The sequence below is a fragment of the Xenopus laevis genome, chromosome 6L (genome assembly GCF_017654675.1).
Source record: "Xenopus laevis strain J_2021 chromosome 6L, Xenopus_laevis_v10.1, whole genome shotgun sequence".
In the NCBI taxonomy this organism is placed as follows: Eukaryota; Metazoa; Chordata; class Amphibia; order Anura; family Pipidae; genus Xenopus; species Xenopus laevis.
Genome location: NC_054381.1, coordinates 161,566,483 through 161,583,980, shown reverse-complemented (window position 1 = coordinate 161,583,980; position 17,498 = coordinate 161,566,483).

Genomic DNA, 17,498 nt, shown 5'->3' with positions numbered 1-17,498 from the left:
GGGTTTTTAAGTTATACACTTAATCCACTAGAATTCCTGTCCAAAATATCCACTTTCCCCAAGTACTTTCCTATTAACTGGCCTGGGTGTCATGTATTGAATGGGAACTGTATTTCAGTTGGTCACTTTCCTACTTGATCAGTTTCTTCTTTCAGTCCTTACAGTAACGCACTTATTTACATCTCATACCAACCCTGTGTATTTCTATAAACAACGTGCGGAGTGACTCTATTATTCATCTTTATTTGTTCTGCTCTCTCAGGAATTTGCTTTCTCACTGAATAGAAACATCAAACATGAATTACATTTCTCGGAAGCCAATGGATCAGGTATCAGCACTGCCTCCTTATTCTCATCACAATGCCGGTAACTTTGCTTCAGAAGTTTGACAGTTTCTCATCAGTAAGTAGAGGGTGCCGGCCCTTGGCTCTACACTTATTGGGTCATTGTAGCACAGCAGGTAAGAAGAGTGAAATGTAGCAAATACAGCAGCAAGATGAGGTGGACAGTAGGCCAATATGGGAAGAACATAGCAAGGTGAAATGTTTGGGCATCTTGGAAGCAGTAAGGCAACAGTAGGACACAATGGAGTCTGTAGGGTATGATGGCAAGCATAGCGCAAGATGAGGACCATAAGACAAGGCTGAGACAGTAGGGCAAGAGAAGGACAGTTGGGCAAGATGATAAGAACATAGCAAGATGGAAATGTTGGGCATTTTGGAGGCAGTAAGGCAACAGTAGGACACAATAAGGTCTGTAGGGTATGATGGCAACCATAGTGCAAGATCAGGGCAATAGGACAATGCTGTGTCAAGAACTTCCTGGTTTCGTAACAGGGACCTGTTATATATCTGTCTCTGATCCTCCTAGTTAAACCACAAGAAGCAGTGTAGCATCAGCCTGACACTGAGAAAACATCAACTGTGACTCTGCCTACAGGTCAATATTCTCTTATCAACACCCACATTCCAGCTGTGGGCAGTAACTATTTAAGCCTGCCTCCCCCAATCACCTGATGCTGGATCATTGGCCAATTGTCCATGTCTAAGCCATGAGTTCCTGAGACCTTGTATAGTGAACCTGATTCTGTTCCTGCAACAATGTTCCTGTGACTCTGCTCCTGCCTTGTAAATCTTGCTCCTGTCCCTGTTCCCTTTGGTTCTGACTCCCTGGTTTGACCTTGGTCTGTTTCCTGACTGTACAAGTCCTCTGCTGTCCTAGGCTACCACCCGCCCTTGACCCTCGGCCTGTTTTAAGGAATTTGTTTGCTGGCTGGCAAGACCTTTGCCTGAACTTGAACTTGTTTTTTTCTCTCTGTAAACCCATTTTCATTCTTTCTTTAATAAATATTTTTATAATTCGCAGTTCTTGTATGGGCGTGTTACTCAGCTCATAGGTTCCACACATACCAGCATTTATTCCTAACACATTGAAACAGTAGAGTAAAAGAAGGACAGTTGGGCAAGATGATAAGAACATGGCAAGATGGAGATGTCAGGGCATCTTGGAGGCAATAAGCAACAGTAGGACATGATGGAGGCTGTAGGGTTTGATAGGAACCATAGTGCAAGATGAGGACAATAAGTTAAGGCTGAGACAGTAGCTCAAGATGATAAAACATGGAAACATGGAGATGGAAGGGCAAGACAGAACTTTTTTATTATGTATCACCATAAGACCGTCTATATTAAATGCCCATTTTTTTTGTATCTGGGGAAGACACCATTCAGGTTATTCATCAAATATTTCACTGCTTGGATAATGATGAGCCGCATTGGTAAAACTCGTTTTTCTTTTTCGAGTTATTTTTTTACATTAACATAATTTGATACAATTCATTCAAATTGAACTGCTGTCAAATTGTGAATTTTAATGTTTAACTGTTGCAGTTTGATTGGCGCTGGAGCACTGTAACACCCAAACCCTGCGCACCACTCCTCGAAATACTCTCAAGCCTCAAAGAATTTGGGTGAGTCACTCACAGTGATTGGTACAGTAAGTAGGAAAACCCCAGGGAAGGACCATGCTAATAATTAATTGAACCGAGCTATAATTAGAGGTGCAGTCTCCCATGTGTCTAATTAAAGTCAAGGTGAAGATCTTATTTGTGACTGTTGGAAGACCCACATCCCTACAGAAACTGTTGTGATTTGATGTGATATTGCCCAATAAACCCTTTCCCCAGTGACCCCCATTAAGATGCAAGTGAGACTATGGACATACGTTTAACTGCGGTGTTTTCGCTGCGATTAAACTCATGTTTGTCCATAGCCTAAAGCCTTCAAAAGGAATCCAAGAGGTTCCATGTCCACTGTCCACTAGAACTAGAAGATTGAAACCCAGTTTTTTTATACGTCTGTCATCTCTCCTGATATTTGCTTACAGTACAGGTATGGGACCTGTTATCCAGAATGCTCGGGACCTGGGGTTTTCCGGATAAGGGATCTTTCCATGAATTGGATCTTCATACCATAATTTGTTAGAAAATAATTAGGACATTAAAAAACCCTATAGGCTGGTTTTGCCTCCAATAAGGATTAATTATATCTTAGTTGGGATCAAGTACAAGCGACTGTTTTATTATTACACAGAAAAAGGAATCATTTTTATAAATCTGGATTCTCTGTATAAAATTAAATCTATGGGAGACGGCCTTTCCGTAATTTGGAGCTTTCTGGGTAGTGGGTTTCCGGATAATGGATCCCATACCTGTACAATATTGTGAAGCCAAAATGGTAAAAAAAAAAAATCTCCCTATGCAAGAAAATAGCGAGATGGCTGAGTGCTGGTAAATCTCATTCTCTTTGGTGAATCCTATTGCATCTGTGGTTCAGTTATTGGTCAACATCTATGGAGAAGAACAGGGCAAACAGGGCAGTTTGGTTTTATAGAGGGTTTAAATTACCTTTAAGGGAGGGCAATAAGGAAGTGAAGCTCTACATAGTTATTTTAGTTATTTGTAGGTATTGTATGGTCATGAGTGACTGGATCATTATAAGTGGTCTAAGATCAATGGTCAACCTCAACTGGGGGTGAGCCTCTTATGTTTCCCCTCGTAGAGAAGAAAGAGTTGCTTAGTTAATTACCCTTACAAGATACCACAAATGTTCCCCACTACCACATTGCCCAATGAATCAGTCCATTGTTCTAAAAAAATGTAAAAAGAAATATATTTATTGTTGTTTATCAGTGATTTATTGAGTTGAGTTGAGTTGGGCGGTATTGCTTGGGAATGTGGATGTGACCTTGTTACTTCAGGTGAAATGATTTCATAATATCCTCACTCTGTAATTGGCTTTAGGCCTGATTAGAAACAATGAACCTGAATTTCAGCTTTCAGCATCTAATGGGGCGGTCGGCACCAGTATCACTTCCTTGTTTATATCTTATTACGGCTTCAAATCTGCTTTGTTGAGTTGCACCTTCACCATACTGGAAGTTCATTTAAAAGAAACCTACAGAAATGCTTGTAAAACTCACACACACTAATTAGTTACATATAAAGTCCCATAAAATTCCCCATCTGGCCTCCTGTTATACTGACCCTCTACTGAACTGTATAGGAATCGGCAATACAATAGACATTCCCAAGAACCAATCAACACGCATATAGTACATTAACTCAACTTGCCCATAGCACCACATTCACAGCTGACTTTGAAACTAAAGACACAGTAAAGGGGCACTAAAAAGCAGCAGTTTGGGGGAAAAGGAGGTATATTAGACAACTTAGCTGTGGTGAAAGTAATGCAAGATGGCAGCAGTAAGGCCTGATGGTGTCAGTAGGACAAGATGAAAACAGTAGCATTAGGGTGCAAATTTATGACAAAATGTGGACAATAGAGCAATTTGGTTACAGTAAAAAAAGATGAAAGATGTAAAACTGACACAGTACAGCAAGATGGCAAAGTAGAACAAGATGGAGACAGTAGGGCAAGATGGAGACAGTAGGACAAGATGGAGACACTAGGGCAAGATGGAGACACTAGGACAAGATGGAGACAGTAGGGTAAGATGGAGACAGTAGGGAAATATAAGAAAAGTAGGGCAAGATGGAGACAGTAGGTAAATATTAGAAAAGTAGATGGGGACAGTGGGACAAGATGGAGACAGTAGGGCAAGATGGAGACAGTAGATGGGGACAGTAGAACAAGATGGAGACAGTGGGGCAAGATGGAGACAGTAGGACAAGATGGAGACAGTAGGACAAGATAGAGACAGTAGGGCAAGATAGAGACAGTGGGGCAAGATGGAGACAGTGGGGCAAGATGGAGACAGTAGGACATAGTGGAGAAAGTCGAAGAGAAGATAAAGATGGTAAAATAAAAAAGAAGTATTTTTTCTGTTGAATTAGTTGCCATCTTCATCTCATATAAAGCATCACTTTATCATTATATCGGTGTGTTCGTATTTATACCTTGTGGGACTCCCTGAGGTGTATCCTTGGGAACCTATGAGGTGGAGGCACCACTCTGTTATTTTAAAGTAAAGTACAGTGCCCACAAGACATTTGCCAATATTTTGGTTCTAACAGGGACCTTCTTCAGAGAACCCACACTGTTATATTCCCAGTTTAGTAAATAAACCATCAGGACTGTAGGTTGGACAACTAAATGAACTGCTGCTGTGTTGGCGCAGTATTATGTTTTTTGGGGAAAGAGGATCTCCATGAAGAGCTGAGTGTAAACATGTCCCAGAGAGTAGATACAGGACATAAGTGCGGTGTGAATGCTGAGTGTGTGCTCACATGTGACTGCTCAGTGTATCGGGATATTTATCAAGGGTCGAATTTAGAATTTGAAAAACTTTGAAATTTGAATTCAAAAAGACCAACCGAAAGGTTTTTTTTTGGCTGAATAGTTCTATTTTTGATCAAGTAGGTCTGTATTCTGCCGAATTCGAATCGTATGAATCAAAGTAATAGCGCATTCAATCAAATTCAAATATAAGTTTTTCCCAAAGTCCACCAATTGACTCCAAATGGGTTCTAGGAGGTCCCCCATGGGCTAATTCGGCAGGTTTTACATGGTGAATGGTAGAAGTCGAACTTTTTAAGAGAAAGTGCATGATAAATTTCGATATTCTAATTTTTGAATTTTTTTCAAATTCTAATTGAATTTGCACTATTCCCTAGTCGAAGTACACAAAAATAAATATCTCGAAATTCGAATTTTTTTCATTCGAAAATTCACCTTGACCTTTGATAAATCTGCCCCTATGTGTCTTACTGAAGTGTCACAATAAACCTGGGCACCTACTCCTTTTAAAGGAACTATCGCCATCTAGTGGTGATTTTATAAAGTACTGGGGCAGGTGATAGCAGCCAATTTATTCTCATGAAAGACTGCTGCCCTCTAGTGTAACTGGTGTGTAATACAGGGCAGCCTGTTATATATACAGTATAGTCTAGTTAGTATAGAATATAGCTATAAGGGCTCATTCACATCCACAAAATCAGTGGAGAACTTGTGCTTTTCTAGCCTAGTTAGTATAGTACAGTTATATTATCTCTTATTAAAGCTCATTCATGAGGTTCCTGTAATGTTAAAAAAGAAATTCTGAATTAACTTTGAAGAAATATTCATAGTTTTGAGGTTAATGAATTGGACTTAAAGGGGACATTCACATTTAAGTTAATTTTTAGTATGTTATAGAATGGCCAATTCCAAGCAATTGATCTTCAATATTTATTTTTTATAGTTTTTGAAAAATGTGCCTTCTTCTGCTGACTCTTTCCAGCTTTCAAATGGGGGGGGGTCACTGACCCCATCAAAAAACAAATGCTCTGTAAGGGTACAAATGTATTGTTATTGATACTTGAAATTACTCATATTACAGGCCTTTCCTATTCATATTCCAGTCTCTTATTCAAATAAGTGCATGGTTGCTAGGGGAATTTGGGTCCTAGCAACCAGATGGCTGAAATTACAAACTGGAGAGCTGCTGAATAAAAAGCTAAATAACTCAAAAACCACAAATAACAAGAATTGAAAAACAATTGCAAATTGTTTCAGAATATCCCTCTCTGCATCATATTAACAGTTCATTTAAAGGTGAACAATCCCTTTAATTTTTGTATTTTTATTTTAATTATTTGCTGTGCTGTTCTGACTCCCTGGTTGTTGGGGTCTCTGGAAAGATTATTTATTCTGGTCTTAGATTTTCCTTTTTTTTCACGTTCTATATTTCAAATCTCAGTATCTCCTATTTATCCACCTGTCTGTAATTCACACCACTGTCTGGTTGCTATGGATGGAGAGACCCTAGCAACTGCTTAAAAGTTATACTTCCACAATGGAGAGGTACAGGGCATAGAGGTAAATTACCAGAAGTATAAAGCGACACAACTAGAGCCGTGAATTCTTCTCCTGCAGGCGGGTCCTTTCTCCCCTGATCACTAGGGGGTCGCATAAGGATAAAAATAATCACATTTCATTTCATGCAGGCTGAGTGGTATTAATTCTCCACTGTTTCTTCTTCTTGGGAGCTTGTGTGGCCCTGCAATGCTACTAAATGATGTGTGTGCTCTTAAATGTATGGATTTAACTGGTTGCACTTTGCCTTATATCATGTGATTTACTTAGACTTTGCTAAAGCATTTGATACAGTGCCACACAGAAGGTTACTGGTTAAATGAAGGAATGTTGGCCTGGAACATAGTATTTGTACCTGGATAGAGAACTGGCTAAAAGATAGACTACAAAGAGTGGTGGTAAATGGAACATTTTCTAATTGGACCAGTGTTGTTAGTGGAGTACCGCAGGGCTCTGTACTAGGTCCCTTGCTTTTCAACTTGTTTATTAATGACCAGGAGGTGGCCATTGAAAGTACTGTTTCTATTTGTGCAGATGAGACTAAATTGTGCAGAACTATAGGTTCCATGCAGGATGCTGCCACTTTGCACAGTGATTTGTCTAAACTGGAAAACTGGGCAGCAAACTGGAAAATGAGGTTCAATGTTGATAAATGCAGGTTATGCACTTTGGCAGAAATAATATAAATGTAAGTTATACACTAAATGGCAGTGTGTTGGGAGTTTCCTTAAATGAGAAGGATCTTGGGGTTTTTGTAGATAACACATTGTCTAATTGTGGGCAGTGTCATTCTGTGGCTACTAAAGCAAATAAAGTTCTTGTATAAAAAAGGGCATTAACTCAAGGTATGAAACATAATTGTGTCTCTTTATAGGTCCCTGGTGAGGCCTCATCTGGAGTATGGGGGCAGTTTTGGACTCCAGTCCTTAAGAGGGATATAAATGAGCTGGAGAGAGTGCAGAGACTAAGTGCAACTAAACTGCTCTTTCCCAGTAGTACTGGTTCTACCAATGAGCCTTCTTGGTACCTTGTGAGATTTCTATCCACAGTCCCCTATCAAAGTGGAACATATGGTTATGGTGTTACACAAAATTCATGAGCACAAGAGGAACCCTAGAGCTAAAGACACCTCCAGACCAGCCAGTAGCTCCCTTAGGTTCCCTCAGTGCCTTGTATTATTTGCTTTCTTCTTCTGACTCTTTCCAGCTTTCAAATGGGGGTCAGTGACCCCATCTAATAAACACAAATGCTCTGTAGGGCTACAAATGTATTGTTATTGCTAATGTTTATTACTCCTCTTTCTATTCAGGCCTCTCCTATTCATATTCCAGTCTCTTATTCATATCAGTGCATGGTTGCTAGGGGGATTTGGACTCTAGCAAACCGATGGCTGAAATTCCTGGAGAGCTGCTGAATAAAAAACTAAATTACTCAAAAAAATATAAAAATTAAAAGCAATTACAAATTGTCTCAGAATATCCCTCTGTACATCATACTAATGGTTAACTCAACGGTGAACAATCCCTTTAAGCCATTTGTTCTACAATTGTTCTACCACCACTGTGACACTTGCTCCTCACCACCCCAACAATTGCCCTTAACTCATCACTGGAAGGATGCCCCCAAGTGGCTGAACATAATCATTTTCTCCTTCCAAAAGATACTGTATCTAAAAGTACAGGACAATCTACATCAGTGATCCCCAACCAGTAGCTCGTGAGTAACATGTTATTCCCCAACCCCTTGGATGTTGCTCCCAGTGGCCTCAAAGCAGGTGATTATTTTTGAATTCCAGGCTTGGAGACAAGTTTTAGTTGTATAAAAACCAGATGTCCTGCCAAACAGAACCGCATGTAGCTGCCAGTCCATATAGGGACTACTAATAGCCAATCTCCCTCTTATTCTTTTTCGGCAATATGCACAAAAAAAAAATTTTGTGCGCAGTAGTAATACAAAATTTTCACACAAGATTCTTAGTGTGCATTACAATTTGTTGCGTACACCGGCCTAGAAATTTGGGTGAACATTAATCACAGTCCAAATTTGTGACCCCCAGAGACTTTTTAATGCTCGTGTTTCTCTCCAACTTTCTATACATTGGAATGTGGCTCATGGGTAAAAAAGATTGGGGACCCCTGATCTACAGTGAAAGTTTATCCATTGTTTCTTGGCCCAGCCTCCTTTAAGGCTTCAGACGTGTTCCTATCTGCTCTTCATCAGTCACTTTCCCCAGGGGGAGACTCACATTGACCAACAAGGGACAAATTCCATTGGCACAAGGACAATGACATGAAGATGTTGGAGACGACGGCAGAACAGAAATTGAATCTTTACTTTTATACCTCAGACTTCCTGGCTGCATTCCTGTAAATTGTTATCTTCTGGTTTATCCACCCCTTGTATTCCTGTTGTAAAGATTCCACTAATAGAATAGTAACACTGGACAAGAGGAATAAGGGTCGGGAGGAATATACTTGCACTCAACTAAATAAGGACTTAAAAATAAACGGTGCAGTGATCAGCTAATCCAAACCTCCCAACTGTCCCATCATGGGCACACACAGCATCACGCGTTTCGGGCTGCACGCCCTTAATCATAAGCATGAAAGGAACAGACGTAGAATGAACTATATACAGCCACCTCTATTGGAGATATTTCAGTAAAGATAAGTATATGCCCCCTATATAGACAAAAAAAAATGTACATTTAAAAGACACATAATGTATATCAAGTAAAATAGGAAATGTCAAATCTAGTATTGAGGCCAAGTGGATAACGTTTATCTAAAGTAAAAATACAAAAGGCTTCACGTGTATTGAGTAAACGCAATGTATCACCTACTCTTAAAGGGGTATACACCTTCACCCCTAAGTCCAAAACACCACGTGTACTACACAAGGTAAAATGTTTACCAATAGGAGATTTTCGATCATTTTTCTCTATAGCGTTTTGACACTTAATATACATTATGTGTCTTTTAAATGTACATTTTTCTTTTTTTATGTCTATATATGGGGCATATACTTATCTTTACTGAAATATCTCCAATAGAGGTGGCTGTATATAGTTCATTCTACGTCTGTTCCATTCATGCTTATGATTAAGGGCGTGCAACCCGAAACGCGTCAAATGTGATGCTGTGTGTGCTGATGACTAACGTTTAATAAAGATTTTGGATTTTAATTACTAACGGCGTGCGGAAAACTCCATTACAGTCCTGATTTTGACAGCTCAACCCTTAGTCCTGGATTGTTATTGGAATGTCCCGACTTTCTCTTTGCACTCAACAGCCAGAAAAAGATACAAAGTTTTTACATTAATTGGCTTTTGCCAGAGAGCCCACAATATGTAGCAGTTGCACTTAGATATATTTGTAACCATTTAAGGCAGTGATCCCCAACCAGTAGCCCATAAGTAACATGTTGCTCCCCAACCCCTTGGATGTTGCTCCCAGTGGCCTCAAAGCAGGTGATTATTTTTGAATTCCAGACTTGGAGACAAGTTTTAGTTGTATAAAAACCAGTTGTACTGCCAAACAGAGTCTCAATGTAGGTTGACAATCCACATAGGGGCCACCAAATGGCCAATCACAACACTTATTTGGCACCCCAAGAACATTTTTCATGCTAGTGTTGCTCCCCAACTCCTTTTATTCTGAATGTTGCTCAGGAGTTTAAAAGGTTGGGGATCCCTGATTTAAGATAAGCAAAGATACAATTGTAACAATTTAAGATAAGCAAATTGATCCTCAGCATTCAGCTCAGATTCAAAAGCAACAGTTATGTCCCATGTGCCCCCCCTCAAGTCCCTGATTGGTTACTGCCTGGTAACCAATCAGTGGAAAGCAAGAGAGCTGAAAAGCAGGAAGTAGTGTTCTGGCTATTATGTTACACATCCACTCACTACAGCCTTTATACATTACATTTTTGCCTAACTAACTATATTAGATACATTTTTTATTTTGCACAGCCTATTTATTTACCCAGTTGTTATTTTTACACTGAACTGTTCCTTCATAAGCAAAACTGTGATAACACGCAGCAAATCTTTTTGTCCCTGTTTTTATTTCCAAAATGTTGAGAGGTATGGCCAATCGGTGATCAACATGTCATTTGCCCCACCCCTGACGTCGCTGGTCCTGCCCCTCAAACTGCCCCCCACCCGGTCTGCCACTTGGCAAAAACTGGCAACACTAGTCGGGAGGAATAAAGTTTCGATTCTCAATGAGAGGAATAGGGGTCGGGAGGAATAAAGTTGCGCTCAATGAGAGGAATAGGGGTCGGGAGGAATATAGTTGCACTCAATGAGAGGAATAGGGGTCGGGAGGAATAAAGTTGCGCTCAATGAGAGGAATAGGGGTCGGGAGGAATATAGTTGCACTCAATGAGAGGAATAGGGGTCGGGAGGAATAAAGTTGTGCTCAGTGAGAGGAATAGGGGTCGGGAGGAATAACGTTGCGCTCAATGAGAGGAATAGGGGTCCGGAGGAATAAAGTTGCGCTCAGTGAGAGGAATAGGGGTCGGGATGGAATAAAGTTGCGCTCAATGAGAGGAATAGGGGTCGGGAGGAATAAAGTTGCGCTCAATGAGAGGAATAGGGGTCAGGAGGAATAAAGTTGCGCTCAATGAGAGGAAATGGGGTCGGGAGGAATATAGTTGCGCTCAGTGAGAGGAATAGGGGTCGGGAGGAATAAAGTTGCGCTCAATGAGAGGAATAGGGGTCGGGAGGAATAAAGTTGCGCTCAGTGAGAGGAATAGGGGTAGGGAGGAATATAGTTGTGCTCAATGAGAGGAATAGTGGTCTGGAGGAATATAGTTGTGCTCAATGAGAGGAATAGGGGTCGGGAGGAATAAAGTTGCGCTCAATGAGAGGAAAAGGGGTCGGGAGGAATATAGTTGCGCTCAGTGAGAGGAATAGGGGTCGGGAGGAATATAGTTGTGCTCAATGAGAGGAATAGGGGTCGGGAGGAATAAATTTGCGCTCAATGAGAGGAATAGGGGTCGGGAGGAATAAAGTTGCGCTCAATGAGAGGAATAGGGGTTGGGAGGAATAAAGTTGCGCTCAATGAGAGGAATAGGGGTCGGGAGGAATAAAGTTGCACTCAATGAGAGGAATAGGGGTCGGGAGCAATATAATTGCACTCAATGAGAGGAATAGGGGTCGGGAGGAATATAGTTGTGCTCAATGAGAGGAATAGGGGTTGGGAGGAATAAAGTTGCGCTCAATGAGAGGAATAGGGTTCGGGAGGAATATAGTTGTGCTTAATGAGAGGAATAGGGTTCGGGAGGAATATAGTTGTGCTCAATGAGAGGAATAGGGGTCGGGAGGAATATAATTGCGCTCAATGAGAGGAATAGGGGTCGGGAGGAATATAGTTGTGGTCAATGAGAGGAATAGGGGTTGGGAGGAATAAAGTTGTGCTCAATGAGAGGAATAGGGTTCGGGAGGAATATAGTTGTGGTCAATGAGAGGAATAGGGGTTGGGAGGAATAAAGTTGCGCTCAATGAGAGGAATAGGGTTCGGGAGGAATATAGTTGTGCTTAATGAGAGGAATAGGGTTCGGGAGGAATATAGTTGTGCTCAATGAGAGGAATAGGGGTCAGGAGGAATATAATTGCGCTCAATGAGAGGAATAGGGTTCGGGAGGAATATAGTTGTGGTCAATGAGAGGAATAGGGGTCAGGAGGAATATAATTGCGCTTAATGAGAGGAATAGGGTTCGGGAGGAATATAGTTGTGGTCAATGAGAGGAATAGGGGTTGGGAGGAATAAAGTTGTGCTCAATGAGAGGAATAGGGTTCGGGAGGAATATAGTTGCGCTCAATGAGAGGAATAGGGTTCGGGAGGAATATAGTTGCGCTCAATGAGAGGAATAGGGTTCGGGAGGAATATAGTTGCGCTCAATGAGAGGAATAGGGTTCGGGAGGAATAAAGTTGCGCTCAATGAGAGGAATAGGGGTCGGGAGGAAGACTGTGGTAGATGGATAAAGGAGAAGTATGTGTATGTAGCATCAGAATGGTGGAATGCTACACAGTGTTGTTGCACCAGAAACAAAAGAGAGTGACCCAAAAATAAGTAAGAAAAAAGACAAAGTCAAAAAAGAAACGTTATAAGCAAAGCACTTTTATACACAAAAACATACAGTATCACAAATAAGGTGGCAAATTCTTGAAAAAGTTGCGGCACCACAAGGGAATGAGATGAAGCCGGCACTTCTTAAAAGGGAGGAGTTCTGGATGTGGAAACTTGAAACTGTACAACCTAAGGGTTTAAATTAGAATTTTAGCTTGACTTGTTTTTTGTAAATACTTCATTTTTTTATTGACACTGTGTTTCCTTTCCACCGATAACCTTGGCCAGTGGGAATAATGAGAGATAGAGATTATGGTTAACATCCCGCTGGATATGAGTAGTATTACTTAACCCATTTTTTACTATTATTGATAACCATGGTTGGGTTGAAGGGGATATAATATGACCATTTTGTGATGTACAATTGGACTTTGGATTTGTATACCTGCACGTGGACAATGTGGGTCAAGCCTCATCTTGGAATACACTGAACCCTGGTGGACTATGGGTAAAGGGGTGGGGTCACATGTATCCCAAATGCCTTAAATATGTTTGTAACACAAATGTTTGTATCCTGATGAAGGGAGGGTTAATCCCCCCGAAACTTTGATGCACAGGTGGTCACAATAAAGAAAAGGGGAAGCTCCCCACCTGCAACATATTTGGTGTTTGTGCAAATCTCTCCCCATTGTTGCATCGGTATAACGTGTGCCCAGCGTCCTGAGAACTCTGCACCACATACGCAGGAAAACTAAAGGAAAGGTGAGAGGTGCGACTAATTCCACACACAGGTGCACATTTACTATTGGTCGGATATTGAGGGTTAATTAACCCTCGATATTCGGCCGTCAAAGTAAAATCCTTCGACTTCGAATATCAAAGTCAAAGGATTTACCGCAATTTGTTCGTTCGAACGATCGTAGGAAAAATCGTTCGATGGAATGATTAAATCCTTTGAATCGAACGATTCGAAGGATTTTAGTCCATCGATTGAACGATTTTCCTTCTATCAGAAATTGCCTAGAAAGCCTATGGGGGCCTTTCCCATAGGCTAACATTGACTTCGGTAGGTTTTAGGTGGCGAAGTAGGTGGTCGAAGTTTTTTTTAAAGAGACAGTACTTCGACTATCGAATGGTCGAATAGTCGAACGATTTTTAGTTTGAATCGTTTGAATCGAAGTCATAGTCGAAGGTCAAAGTAGACAATTCGATGGTCGAAGTAGCCAAAAAAAGCATTCGAAATTCGAAGTTTTTTTCCTTCTAATCCTTCACTCGAGCTCAGTAACTGTGCCCCACAGTGTTGTTCTTCCCAGCAGCTGGTGGGCCCAATTCTGACATCCCTGCAAAATATCAGCCAGTCCTATGATTGTTATTAAAGGCGTTCAGTAAGTAGAACAATGGTTACGTTGCCTTCCATATAACGAGGTCATAGCAATAAAATTATCAACAAGTTATAGTCACTGCTTTGTTTTCTTAGGAGTAAAGGGAACAATGTGACATTTGCGCAGACAAAGACGGAGAATGTAGAACTAATCTCCCTGTGATCTGAGGCCTGACATCACCTGCCATTTTTGTATAGAACTAAACCAACACAGAGTTCTGAGTGGTGGGTCCCCAGGGCTATTTAACATAGTCTGATACCTACAGGCTGACACGATATACTTGGGTCTGTAGCTTCACATCTTATGTATGGACTCCACACCCACAGCACCGCACCTACTGACTGACACTGATTCCATGGAGGTATCTGACATGAGCCTTACTGGTTCTCACAAACCCACTGTACAACACTGTCACTTTAATCTCAATGTAACACAACAGACAGTTGGGCAGCTGGCATGTTAACATAGTATAGGGCTGACCCATTATATTGTACCTAATGGATAATGCCCAGAGGTTAGTTTATGTTGTCTGTAGCCTGTATGCAAAGCTCCCCATAGGAAATTTAAATTCACTTGCTATTTTTTGGTTCCGGATACATTAGCAGTTGTAGACTGCTAATACCAGGCCGCCAGTTTAATATTTCTGTTTGAAGTTCAGAATGTCAATGACTTCCCGTATAGTCCGCTACTGGCACTGACTTTCAGAGAGAGAGAGAGATGTTGATCTAAACAACCACCGGAGGAACAGGGAAAGTAGAGGACTTTTTTTAACCCTGTAAACTCCAAGCTAACCAGTTCAGATGAATTATTATATAGAGTTCGTGAAAGATAACATAAAATGTAATTTTTAATCCAAGTAAGTTAAAAACACACACGCACCCACAAAGGCAATGCCAAAACTGACTCCATTATGAGTATATGGAAGTCCGGGACCATGTCCCTAAAAAACACACATTTAAAAACCAGGCATAGGATGGATTGGTGGACAAAATGTGTAGTCAGCGTTATCTTAACAGCCTGACCACTAAAATCTTAAAGTATCCGCCATGCTACTGTGGCCATTCCCAAAACCTCCCTTCCAGTCATTCCCCAGGGAAAATTCTGCCTAGCTACGTGGGAAACAAGTGGGAGCTAATCGCCCACCGTCCACCTATGCCACCTGCCCGACGCGTTTCACCGTATTACACGGCTTCCTCAGGGGCATAAGTGAGAGAGAGATGTTGAGCAACAAGTCAGGTGTTAGCAGTCTAAAACTGCTCTCAGAACCCCATAAAAAAATGAACTTACTGTAAATTAATAAACTGCTCAGAGAAGCAGTCATTTTACACCCCACTAAAAAGGGTAAATACAACCTAAGATTCAAAGAAAGAACCGCCCTTAATACACTAAAGCAAAATGACAATATAGTGATTAGAAAGGCAGACAAAGGAGGGGCCATTGTAATAATGAAAAAAAAAGACTACAACACAGAAGTTATTGGAAACCCCTGGGCACTACGAAAAAAACCTTGCAAATCCCACAGACACTATTAAAAAAGAAATAGAACTAATGGTTACCCAAGCTTATACAAATGGAGTAGTTCCTAACAACGTTAAAGAATTGTGGTGTACTGAACATCCCCGCATCCCAGTACTATACAAAAATTCATAAATCTTTATATAACCCTCCTGGCAGACCCATAGGGGCAAATTCACTAAGATTCGTAGTTGCGCCAGGCGTAACTTCGCCGCACTTCGCCAGCCGTATTTTCGCCAGCACTCCGCAAATTCACTAAAATCCGAAGTTGCGCACAGGGACAGCGCAAGGTTGCGAAGTTGCGCTAGCGTTTATTCGCTAAGCAAAGTGAAGTTACGCTAGCGATGGTTAATTTGCATACGGCGCCAAATTGAAATTTCAATGGAGGAATACGTAGAATCACTACAAATGCCTGGGAAACCTTCAAAACATCAAATAAAATTTTTTTTTTGCCCTACACATGTGCCCACTGTATAGTTAAGTTGCCAAAAAAATTTTCAATCTTTTTCAGCCTATCACCCATAATATAGAAAAAAACGCCAGCGTTTTTCTGGACTTAGAAAAAATTTGAACTTTTTTGGAAGCAATCCCTATCTACTCTATTGCGCTTCGCGTGGTCTGAGGTGGCGAAGGAAGTCTAGGGTAAAAGGTAGCGTTCAGTACAATGCGCACGTTAGTGAATTTGCGTAGTTACATCCGTAGCGAAAATTCGTCTGGCGTAAGGGTGCGAAGTAACACTAGCAAATTTACGCCAGCATTCGTGAATTTGCGAAGTAATGAAAATGCCCAACGCTAGAGAATTGACGCTAGCGTTCGGCGCTTCGGCGCTTAGTGAATTTGCCCCATAGTATCAGGGATAGGTTCAGTACTTGAACCATTATCCAAATTGGTGGACGCTTTTCTACAACCCATTGCTAATAACATCACAACATGCTTAGAGGATACTACAGAGCTGTTATGCAAACTCAATAAATTGGGTAACATAAGCACAAATGTACAATTGTGCAGCATTGACATACAAAGCTTGTACACATCGATCCCACAGGAGGAAGGAATAAGATGTAGAGGAAGCCCTTCTAGAAACAGACACACAACACCATCTCCTGTTTTTCATAATAGACTGTCTGAAAATGGTACTAAAGAAAAACTACTTTAGATATTCGGGTTCATACTATTGGCAAAAACAGGGCACGTCAATGGGAGCTGCGGTCGCTCCCTCATTCGCCAATATATTTGTCCATCAACTGGAGAAAAAATTGTTCCTCCAAAGCCCCTTTAAAAAGCATATAATTTGTTATCTCAGGTTTGTGGGCGACATACTTGTACTATGGGACGGCGAAGCGTCAACATTTGAGAAAAGGATTTCTGTAGCTACTGAAGCCCACCCAACAATAACATTTACAACAGAAGTAGGAGGTAACACCATCAATTTTTTAGAGGTAGCCGTTAATATCAACAACGGGAAAATCAGTACCAGCTTATTTAGGAAGGAAACAGGTAGAAACAATACCCTTTTGGCATCAAGTTTCCATCCCCAAAGTGTAACCCGAGCGAACCCCGAAGGTCAATTTATAAGAGCCCGGAGAATATCGTCAACTGAAGAGAACTATACAAAAGCCGCTAATACCCTAAAAGAAAGATTCCAAATTAGGGGATATAATAAGGTGGATATTGAAAACAGTGAGAAAATAGACAAAGGGAGCAAGAGGGATGATTTGTTGAAATACAAACCAAAAGAGGCAAACAAAAAAAAACAAATCTACCATTTGTAAGCCAATATTGTAGCCACAGCAAACAAATGGATTAAGTTGTATCTGGCCCTTACTCTTGCAAGATAGAACACTAAGGGGCCCATTCACTAACTTCGAGTGAAGGATTCGAAGTAAAAAAACGTCGAATTTTTGTGCTCCTCGACTATCGAATTGGCGTAAATTCGCCTGAGTAGAATGATTCGAATAGAACGAGCGCAAAAACGCTGCGACTATTCGCCCATTTGATAGTCGAAGTACTGTCTCTTCTAAAAATACTTCGACTGCCTACTTCGCCACCTAAAACCTACCGAACTGCTTTAAAAGCCTATGGGAAAGTCCCATAGGCTTGTTTTCCAAGCTTTTGATCGAATAAAAAGGCATTCGATCGAATGAAAATCCTTCGAGCGAATATTCGATCGAGCGCCTATTCGCCTGCGTAAATTCGCCCGAATTGCCTATTC